The sequence below is a fragment of the Lactuca serriola genome, chromosome 8, assembly GCF_051521515.1.
Source record: "Lactuca serriola cultivar US96UC23 chromosome 8, Lser_US96UC23_V15, whole genome shotgun sequence".
In the NCBI taxonomy this organism is placed as follows: domain Eukaryota; kingdom Viridiplantae; phylum Streptophyta; class Magnoliopsida; order Asterales; family Asteraceae; genus Lactuca; species Lactuca serriola.
In genome coordinates, this window is record NC_136415.1 from 151,981,277 (window position 1) to 151,992,437 (window position 11,161).

At 38.7% G+C, this 11,161-nt stretch overlaps 1 non-coding gene across 1 annotated transcript; it reads left to right on the forward strand.

Annotated features, from left to right (window-relative positions):
- Window positions 1–9,685: 9,685 nt before the first annotated feature.
- On the forward strand, window positions 9,686–9,792 carry LOC145071684 (small nucleolar RNA R71). Its single transcript, XR_013690692.1, has one exon. It is a non-coding gene; the product is annotated as a small nucleolar RNA R71 (small nucleolar RNA).
- The last annotated feature ends 1,369 nt before the right edge of the window (window positions 9,793–11,161 follow it).

Here is an 11,161-nt window from a genome sequence, read left to right on the forward strand (position 1 = left end):
CAACTAAAAACAAGTAAAAATTCACCAAATTTGAGAGAAAGTTTATGTTTAGGTCCAACCAATTCACTCCTATGGTTATTTGTATAATAAAATGATAAATTAATTGCTATTGGTTTCCAACTATAGTGGTTTGATTCGTGTTCACTGTTACTAACCCTTAGACAATTAATCAATTCAAGCAGTGGCCAATTGTTTAAACTAATTAATTCCCTAGTTCGTTTATTTGTATTAAATAAGATTTGTAATTGGTTAATCAAGTTGGTGATTCAACTAACCTCTTCTTTGTTGGTTTCTCAAACAAGCTCACACATTAATTTACCCATTCTCTAATTAATCCTAGTTTCATATTCACTAATCCTAGACATATGATGAAGTGTTCACATAAACATATGAGGTTAACAACTAAGAGATGTTCATGCAGCTTAATTGTCTTCCAATTAACAGAAAATAGTTATGGTTAATGCATAAGGTTCTTTAAGAAACTTAATTTAATAAAATCACCAATAAACAATCAATAAAAGTAATAATCAAACCATAGGAGTAACTTGGTTTTTCCTAAACAGAAACAACACAAATTTAGCTCATGATTACAGTGGAAACAGGCTCAAAAATGAATTTAACTAAGCTAGTCATGATTCAATCCTAAGATTAGGTGGAAAATATAACCTAATTCGCCTTGAGTCTTCAAAAGATCAAAGATTAGGGTTCTTCTGGTCTCCAAAGGGTTCGTCAATCGTAGGTGTATCTCCCAAAAAGCCAGAAAAGTCCCCAATTCGGAATAAGGCTCAATATTTATACTTATCACAAAACAGGGTCAACTCGGCGAGTACGTCCCCAACTCGGCGAGTTGATGTGGAAAATACGCGTTTATCAAGGACTCTTGACTTTTCTTCAGGAACATTCTAAGGAACTCGCCGAGTAGCTTCGTGGACTCGCCGGGTAGCTCCAGATATCTTCTTTTTCTTCATTCTTTGGTTTCTAATTGCTTCTCCTTATTCCTTTTTGCTTCCGAGCATGTCTTCTGGACTGAACACACAATTTAGACATTATTAAGTACCTTTTGTCCATATTATGCACATAATTAGATAAAAATGAATAAAAATATATACTAAAAACTTGGCTAATTATGCACATATCAAAATACCCCACACTTGACTTTTGCTTGCCCCCAAGCAAAACTAAATTTTAGCACATTAGAATCACATAGGACAACTCCAATCCAACCCAGCCATTATGAAGATCGCAATGCATGCATTTGTGTCTAAAATTTTCCTAAGGAACCCCTCATACTCTAAATACTCACAATCCTCATAAAAATTCGCCCACTTTTTCCGAACAATGCTCATTTTATGCATCCCTCCGAATCCATCCGCAGAAAACCTCCTAACCTCAAGGTACTTTTGGTTGAGCAGCCCAAGCATACATAATCTAGACAATTACAGTTTATGATACCACTATGGAGCTCTTTTGGAATTCTCCACTTCTTTGACATTTGATCTTTAATTTTTGGGTATCTTCAACTTTTGAATTTCTTCATAATTTTTGATCTTTGAACTTCATACTTTAACTTTGATGCTCCAAAAATTCTTCAACTTTTTCTTGTTCTCTCTTTTTTTTTTAACATGTAACTCACTTTTTCCACTCAAAACCCTACATGCTTAAGCAGGGGAGCTCAACTTCAACCTTTATTGGTTAACGATAATAATTTTCCTGGATACATTTTTGGTACACGATGCTAAACATATTGCATCCTTCAAACTAAGCGAGGTCGTGTTTTTGTCCCATGATTTCACTAGAATAAGGAAGCCACAAATGCACTAGAACATATATAGACTCAACTAAACATTTGGGTTTTCATGCAATCATCAACATAATTCTAACATGGAATCCTAATTACTTTTTACCAAAATTTTCTAAATTAAGTCCTAAGTAACATTTTTGGTATGCAAGAGATGAATTTTTTTTAAAATAGACCTAAATTAGGATATTAGGATTCTAAATTTACTAAGATGTAACCAACCCCCTACCTCACACTTAATTCATGCAATGTCCCCATTGCATGTTATGCATGAAAAATAAAAATCTGAAATATAGAGAGAATTGGAACAAACTCCCCTTGGGTAGCAGTCGCGAAGCTGATTTTCTTCAATTAAGCTCCTACTTTGAATGACTTTAGACATGGGAACAGCTCATCCATGTCTTGGGTGTCATGTCGTGTGTGGTAAACATGTAAATGACTCAAATATCTAGGATAAAGCTCCTACAAACCTTCAGTAATGAATCTTCACAAAAATATGGATAAGGACTGCAGTGAATGTGCCCAAAACAACTCTGGAGTAGAAAAATGTTGATGGACTCGACGAGTTAGGCGTGAACTCGGCGAGTAGATCGTCATTTTGCAGTAAAATCGCGTAATTACACATGTACTCGGCGAGTACTCTAGATGCACTCGGCGAGTAGGCTCTAAGTTGAAAAGAAGATTTCCTGCTTGCTGACTCTTGACTGAAGTGCTAGATTGGAATATTACAGTGACTCTTCTTCTAATTCCTTCAGCACTAACACACTTGGTCACTCCCAATCCTAACGGACTCAACCTTAATTGAAACATTCTGCACTCTCATCTAAAGCAATCCTCACTTGAACCTTGACCAATAAGACTTCTAAATGCATCCTAATCTTCCAACCTGAAAAACATGTAATCACGAGTGAAAGCAAACAAACAATGGTCCTAAAAATAAAAATATCCAAGTTCAACAAAGTTCATCATCAAACACCATAAAAACACAAAAATAAAAACAACCAAATAAAACCAAGCTTCAATCTTCTTCTTCCATATTTTCCCCTCCTGCGCCACTTCCTCCTTCTTGATTGTTTCCTCTATGCATCCTCTCCTCCCAATTCATGATGTAAGGATACCCGGGCCCGGGCCTTGGGGCGATGTTCATTTGTTGAAAAAGATAATCGCATGACTCATTGTTGTAATTAACACCTCACCCAATGTCATCCAAATATCTCCTATATTCTACTTGATTCCACCCGTCATTTTCATCTTCCACCGGAATAACCGGTGGGTCTTCTCGGGCCTGTTCATTCCTTTGCCGAACCTTTCGTCCCGGCTCCTCGGGAATAACCGCCTCGTCTGCATGTGGAATTGCATATGAATCCCCAAATTTTCCACAATTCTCGCCCTCTGATATAGTGTAGTGTTGAACAGAGGAGGAGAAATGACAGTTAAGGTCGTTGCCTCTTGTAAGTCTAAGATCCCAAATGATCTCGCGAGTCTTGTTACAAACATTCCTCCATTAATTTTGGAGGTAACCTTTTCCTTAACAACTCCGTCCGCGAGATACTTGGCTAAGCAATAGAGCAAGTTGTAGAAGACGTCTAGGGTGATGATGCTCCAATGGTAGAAAATGTCAAGGGTTGGGACCTTGTCATTATCCTTCCTCATATTGATGGTGCTGGCAATGAGGCGGTGAATGAGACGATGAATGGGTGAGCAGATATAGCCTTCTTGTGCAGAAGATGGAATGTACACGCGGTTCGAAATGGTATTCCACCAAGTGGAAGCAACAACTTCTTCAGGGAGACCTTTGTGGCATTGCTCTAAGAAGGTCTCGAAATCTTCCGTCAAGATGGCATTTTGATCATAAATGCCTATCCTCCAAGCAAGTTCCACAATACTGCATTGTCGCAACTCCCCTCTAAGTGAAAAAGAAATGACATTGGGGTTATAATATGCACTACCACCCGGGAATGAGATGGTAGCAAAAAATTCCCAAATTATTGTAGACTCCCCCACATCACAAGCTTGCACCAAATAAGGTGTCAATTCTTCTTCCAAACCAATTTTTCCCAACCAATCCCAATTAATTGCATTGGGAAGTTGAATTTCTTTCTGCTTAAGAACCTCTAATCTATTCTTAGCACGGGCTTGTGAAGATTTTGAAGTTATTTGTCGAAAAGTAAGCCATGGAATATCTCCTTGGCCTCCTCCCCTTGAAGTCTACCCTCTTCTAGACATAATTCCTACAGAATAACATTAAGAAAACAACAACAAACATAACCCAACAATTAAAGTTAACCAAAACAGGCTTGTCTTGGCACCTACTCGTTGAGTTCACGAACTACTCGGCGAGTAGGATGAACTTCGGGAACATGTTTCAATCGGACCTTATTAGGTTAATTAAAACACCTAATTTTGCAAAGGGGTTTGCTGTTCTAAGTCCCTTAAACACAAATCCATAAGAAATTTTGTCTAAAGCTTCCTAATTCATAATAAAATCAAAACCCTAGAATTGGAGAAAACCCCCAAATCCGGATTTTAAGCAAAATAAGAACCAAGAATTGATAAAGTTGCAATCTTTAACAAGTATTGAGAGTAAAAATCATACCTATTTGCTTGGTGGATGGAGATTCAACAAAAAATTAGAGAAATGGCTTGAGAGGAAGAGAGTGCTCGGTGAGTATGAATGGTTTGGTGAAAGTGAGTAAAAGAAACCATTATTTACAGATTGTAAAAAAAACTGTGTAAATGGTTGTACTCGCCGAGTAGAAATACCTACTCGCTGATTATGAACGCGTATTTGCAATTTATCGGGGATTTCAAAAACGTACTCGCCGAGTAGTACTTATAAACTCGGCGAGTAGAGCATGCAGTTTTGAAAAAAAAATTAATTTTTAAATCACCACCCCACACTCTGAGCATTGCTTGCCCTCAAGCAATCATTTTAAACATAATTTCAGAAGAAGAATGAAAAGAAAACAGATCCTAAAAATGAAAAAGAAAACAAAGGGAAAAGAAATACAAACTCTAAACTCGTGTTTCCTCCTGAAAGCGCTTCTTTTCAAGGAGTCATTAGCTGGACTCCTTCCATTCTACGTCTCTGCTATTCCCTCCAGCAGCAGCGCTTCTTCTATGTCTTCATTTCTCGGGATTCCTTCTTTGTATTTTTTCACTCTGTGTCCATTAACCTTGAAAGGGGTGCCATCTCTTGACGATAACTCGATAGCTCCATGTGGAAACACCTTCTTGACTAGAAATGGACCATCCCATCTTGACTTTAGTTTGCCTGGAAAAAGTTTGAGTCTTGAATTAAAGAGCAACACTTTTTGCCCCTCATGAAAATCTTTATTACCCTTGATCCTCTTGTCATGCCAACTCTTGGTTTTCTATTTATAAATTAAGGAGCTAGTGTAGGCCTCATTGCGAAGTTCCTAAAGAGCATTCATTTGCATCAACCGATTGTTTTTAAGCTCAGCCATATCAAAGTTGCACATTTTTAAAGCCCAAAAAGCTTTATGCTCTATTTCCACCAGTAAATGAAACTGCTTTCCATAAACTATCCTATATGGTGTAGTACCAATAGGTGTTTTAAAAGCTATTCGGAAGGCCCAAAGTGCATCATCTAACTTATCCGACCACTCCTTCCGATTGCTCCGCACCGATCTCTCTAAGATTCTTTTTAAGGCTCTATTTGTCACTTCAGTTGCCCACTAGTTTGTGGATGGTAAGATGTAGAGAATTTATGGGTTACCCCATATTTCCTTAACACCTTTTCTAATTGATCATTGGCAAAGTGAGTGCCTCGATCACTTATAAGGGCTTTAGGAACTCCAAATCTTGAAAATAACTTTTTTAAAAATCGCACCACCACCTGAGCATCATTAGTTGGTAAAGCTTGTGCCTCTGCCCACTTGGATACATAATCCACCGCCACCAATATATATTTGTTGCCTTTTGACATGGGAAATGGTCCCATGAAATCGATCCCCTATACGTCAAATACTTCGCACACTTGAATACTATGTTGTGGCATTTCGTTTCGGGATGAAATGTTTCCCGCTCTTTGGCATGCATCACATTCTTTGACATATTGGGTAGCATCTTTAAAAATTGTGGGCCAATAAAACCCAATATCAAATATCTTCTTAGCAGTGTAGTGTGCTCCATGATGTCCACCGGTGGGCCCGCTATGACAATGCTCCAAAATTTGTCGGCTTTCATTTCTGAATACACATCTTCGTATGATTCCATCTGCGCAACTTCAGAAAAGATATGGCTCATCCCAAAAGTAATATTTTATTTCTGAAAAGAATTTCTTCTTTTGTTAGCGGGTAAGATCTTTTGGGATGTACTTGCTAGCTAAGTAATTAGCTATGTCCGCGAACCATGGCTCTTCCCCCGTGGTCACCATAATGTACTCGTCCGGAAAGTCATCTCCAACTTTATCTTCCACCAATTTTTTAATTGGGGGTTTTCTAGCCTTGACAAGTGGTCGGCTGCTATATTCTCTATTCCTTTCTTATCGCATATCTCGATGTCAAATTCTTGTAGAAGTAGAGCCCAATGTATCAATCTTGGCTTGGCATCCTGCTTGGCAAAAAAAATACTTGATAGCAGAGTGGTCAGTAAAAACAATGGTATTAGATAAAACTAGATAAGGGCGGAATTTGTCAAAAGCATACACCACAGCTAGTAATTCTTTTTCAGTGGTGGTGTAATTCTCTTGGGCCGGATTTAAAGTCTTACTTGCATAATAAATGGGTCGAAAGTGCTTATCAACCCTTTGACCAAGGACAGCTCCTAATGCAAAGTTACTGGCATCACACATTATTTCAAATGGTAAATCCCAATTCGGGGCAATAATGATTGGGGCATTAGTTAATTTTTCTTTCAAAAATTCAAAGGCCTCTAAACAGTCTTTAGTAAAATTAAATGGTGCATCTTTTAAAAGCAATTGTGTTAGAGGTCTAGCTATTTTAGAAAAATCTTTTATGAAACGCCGGTAAAAACCCGTGTGACCTAGAAAACTTCTGATGCCCTTCACATTAGTTGGTGGAGGTAACTTGGCAATTGTATCTATTTTTGCCCGATCCACCTCAATTCCCGATTTGGAAACTTTGTGGCCTAAAACTATACCCTCCTTGACCATAAAGTGACATTTTTCCCAATTAAGGACTAAGTCGGTTTTTTCACACGTTGCAAGCATTAAATCAAGGTTAGCGAGACAATCATGGAAGGAAGATCCAAAAACAGAAAAATCGTCCATAAACACTTCCATGAATTTTTCCACCATGTCGTGGAATATGGACGTCATGGACCTTTGAAATGTCCTAGGTGCATTGCATAACCCAAAGGGAAAGCGGCGATAGGCAAAAGTTCTACTTGGGCAAGTGAAAGTGGTCTTTTCTTGGTCCATTGGGTTTATGGGTATTTGGAAGTAACCCGAAAATCCGTCTAAGAAACAATAATAGCTATGGCCCGATAATCTTTCTAGCATTTGATCAATAAAAGGTAAAGTAAAATGGTCTTTACGAGTGGCATCGTTTAGCTTTCGATAATCGATGACCGTTCGTGTCGGAATAAGCTCGTTCTTCTCGTTGGTTATGACTATCATCCCTCCTTTCTTGGGCACCACTTGGACAGGACTCACCCACAGACTGTCGGAGATAGAATAAATGATCCCTGCATCTATGAGCTTCACTACTTCCTTCTTGACCACTTCTTGCATGTTTGGGTTCAATCTTCTTTGGTGTTGCGCAACCGACTTTGCTCCTTCCTCCAGGTTAATCTTGTGAGAACAATAATAGGGGCCTATTCCCTTGATATCGGTAATGCTCCATGGAATGGCCTGCTTTCGCTTCTTCAAGACTTGAATAAATTCTTCTTTTTCAGATTTGGAGAGATCAGAAGCTATTATAACTGGTTTTTGATGACCATCCTAAAGGAAGGCATACTCCAAGTGATATGGTAATGCTTTGAGCTCTGTTTTTGCATTATGCATGTTGTACTCGCCAAGTACAGGTAAGGGACTCGGCGAGTCCTCTGCAGAATTCACAAATTCTCGGGTTTTTTCAACTGGAGTCGGTGAGTAGAATAAGTCTACTCGGCGAGTAGATTGCTCAAAGTTTTTCACTAATTCCTCATAATCAGCTTCTTCCAACAGTCTCTCAATTTCCAATAGGTCTTTTTTAGCATCAAATTCTTCATCAAAGATGATGGTGGACTTGTTTGGATCTTCATTATCCCATTCCTCCATCAATTCATCAAACATGTTAAATGAAAACGTCGTGTCATCACTATTCCTCACAGGCTTCATAGCTTGATCAACCCCGAAAGTGACTGAATCATCCCCCACCCATAGAGTAAGTTTCGAGTCTCCCATGTCCACTATAGCACTTGCCGTGTTAAGGAAAGGTCTTCCAAGGATGATCGGGACTTGAGGATCCGCTTCCATGTCTAGAATTATAAAGTCTGCGGGAAACATGAACTTGTCTACCTTTACCAATAAATCCTCACATATTCCTCTTGGAAATGTGACTGTTTTATTTGCTAAGTGAAGTGCCATTCAAATTGGCTTTGGTTTCGAGAGATCCAATTTCTTGAAAAATGAATAAGGCATGAGGTTCACACTTGCTCCCGAATTAGCCAAAGCATGAATGGTAGCCAAGTTACCAAATTGGCAAGGCAATGTCAAGCTTCGCGGGTCACCCTTCTTCTTTGGTAGTTTGTTTAACATGGCAGCTGAGCAGTTCTTATTAAGAACTACATTTTTTACTTCCTCCATCTTCCTTCTATTGGTTAGAAGCTCCTTGAGGAATTTGGCATATTTTGGCATTTGTGCAACTACTTCGATGAATGGTAGGTTGATTTAAAGAGCTTTTATATGGTTAAGAAACTTTTGGTATTCCTCTTCCTTCTTTTCTTGCTTAGCTCAGGCTGGATATGGCATTGGAGGCTGAAAGGGCTTTTCAGGAATCTGATTTTTCAGAATGGCTACTGGACTCGTCGAGTCCATATTCGGGACTCGGCGAGTAGCTTCTGTATCATGCAAATTTTGATTTTGGCCTTGTTTCTCTGCATCCTCCTTTTGTAACTCCTTGGGCACTTCAATCTGAATAGGGGCCAGAGGAGTAATTATCTTCCCAGTTCTTGTTGTCACGATATTTATGTGTGCGCCTCGTAGGTTATTTTCGGTCTTACTAGGAAGTTCTCCCGGTGATCTTTGATTGATTTGTTGAGCAAGTTGCCCCAACTGTGTCTCAATGTTGTGGATGGATGCTTGTTGGTTTCTAAGCATTGTTCTTGTTTCTTGGATTGCAACATCATGATCATTATGTCTCTTTTCTAAACAGCTACAAACTTGGTAAGCATCTCCTCCAAACTTGGTTTTCTTTCTTGTGCCGGTTCCTCCTTTTGGTAAAAACCTCTTCCTTTTTGTTTATACTTCTCCTCCTTAGCTTTCTTGTACTCATCATAAGGGAGCCACTCTTTCTTTGGTTTTTGCCAATCTTCATCATATCGGTCACCACTTGAGTAGCACACTTGCACCTTCTTATTGCCATTTCATCCAAGTCAAATTCTCTAGTAAGATGAGGCCCATTGCAGTTCTCACAACCCACCTGAATATCATGTATCGTTTGATCCATTTTGTCCATCCGCCTATCCATGTTTTTCAACATAGCCATGACTGCTAACAAATCTTCTGAAGCTGCATAGGCGGACCCCCTTGTCACATCATTTCTAGTATTGTGGTATTCTCTAGAGTGCTTAGAGAATTCTTCAATTAGTTACTTTATCACCGTAGGTGCCTTCTTCGTGAGTGGACCTTGCGAGTCAAGTAATTGCCTTGTTGTAACATTTACTCCATCATAAAAGATGGAGACTTCTTGTTGACTATTAAGGTCATGATGTGGACAATTCCTTAGTAGGCTCTTGTACCTCTCTCAAACTTCATAAAGTGACTCTCCAGCTTGTTGTTCAAAGTTAGCTATGGCTTTCTTTAGCTTAGATATCTTGGATGGTGGGTAGAATTGATCAATGAACTCTTCTTTCATCTGGGCCCATGTAGTGATGGATCCGGGGGGAGTGACTTGAGCCAATCCTTTGTAGCACCCTTTAATGTAACTGGAAGCATGCGAAGTAGCTAAGTTTCCCGAGGCACGTTTGGAACATTGAAAAAATCAGCTACATCATTAGCTTTATCCAAGTGTTTGTAAGCATCTTTGTGGTCTTTGTCGGTGAAGGGGATCTCCTTAAGTTGAGGAAGGATGTGACCCTTAAGCTCAAAAGTAGCAGTTGCGGGAATTGCGGGTTGCACAAGTCCCATCCCAGTGTCATCGCGTATCCTCTTCTTCCATTCCCCCATGGGAATTTCATCGATGTTAGCCATGGTAATAGCTAAATCGTCAACGGAATCGGATTCATGCCCATATGTAGGTTCTTCTTCTTCTTCGGTTTTGTACTTGGTGTCTTCTTGTATCGGGTCTTCGCTTGCTAAAGAGGCGCTAGATGCTCCTGATTTGCTACTCTTCTTCTTCCCAAAAACAGTTGTCAAGTTAGACAAAGGCGACTTCTTAGGTGTATTCGAGCTTTCAACATCTTTGCCTCTGTTCTTTCTCAACGCGGATTATGGATCTTCAAAAGGGGGTACCAGCGGAGTGTTGGATCCTCTGGTCATGAAAATCCTGCAAATAAACAAGAAAAACACGTAAAAAGAACAAAAAAATGAAACTGAACGTAAAAAGTCAAACATCAGGGTACTCGCCGAGTAGGGTCGAGTGCACTCGGCAAGTAGCCTGTCTAAACTCAAAAAATAATTAAAACTAAATAAAAACTTCTAAAAAGTAATAAATTCTAAAACCTAACCTATTTACTGAATTACTAAAAAAAATTAACTTTGTGCTAGAAAAACTCACACAAAGGATCGATAAAATTAGGAATTAGACTTAATTTTTGAACTGTTCCCCGGCAACGGCGCCAAAAACTTGATATGTGTATAACGAACTAGTTTTAATCCTACTTATAAAATGTAAATTAATCACGCAAAAGGCAGTGAACCTGTCTATTGGGGTATAGTTTTAGTAAGTAAGGTATCGAACTTAGGGAATGACAATTTAAACTAATTACTAAATTTATCTAATAGTAACTAACAAATAATGAAAGTAAGGGTTTTTCTCTAGTTTTACAAGACTAGAAACTTAAACACACCACCTAACAAGTGACCAACTAAACAACTAAAAACAAGTAAAAATTCACCAAATTTGAGAGAAAGTTTCTGTTTAGGTCCAACCAATTCACTCCTATGGTTATTTGTATAATAAAATGATAAATTAATTGCTATTGGTTACCAACTATAGTGGTTTGATTCGTGTTCAC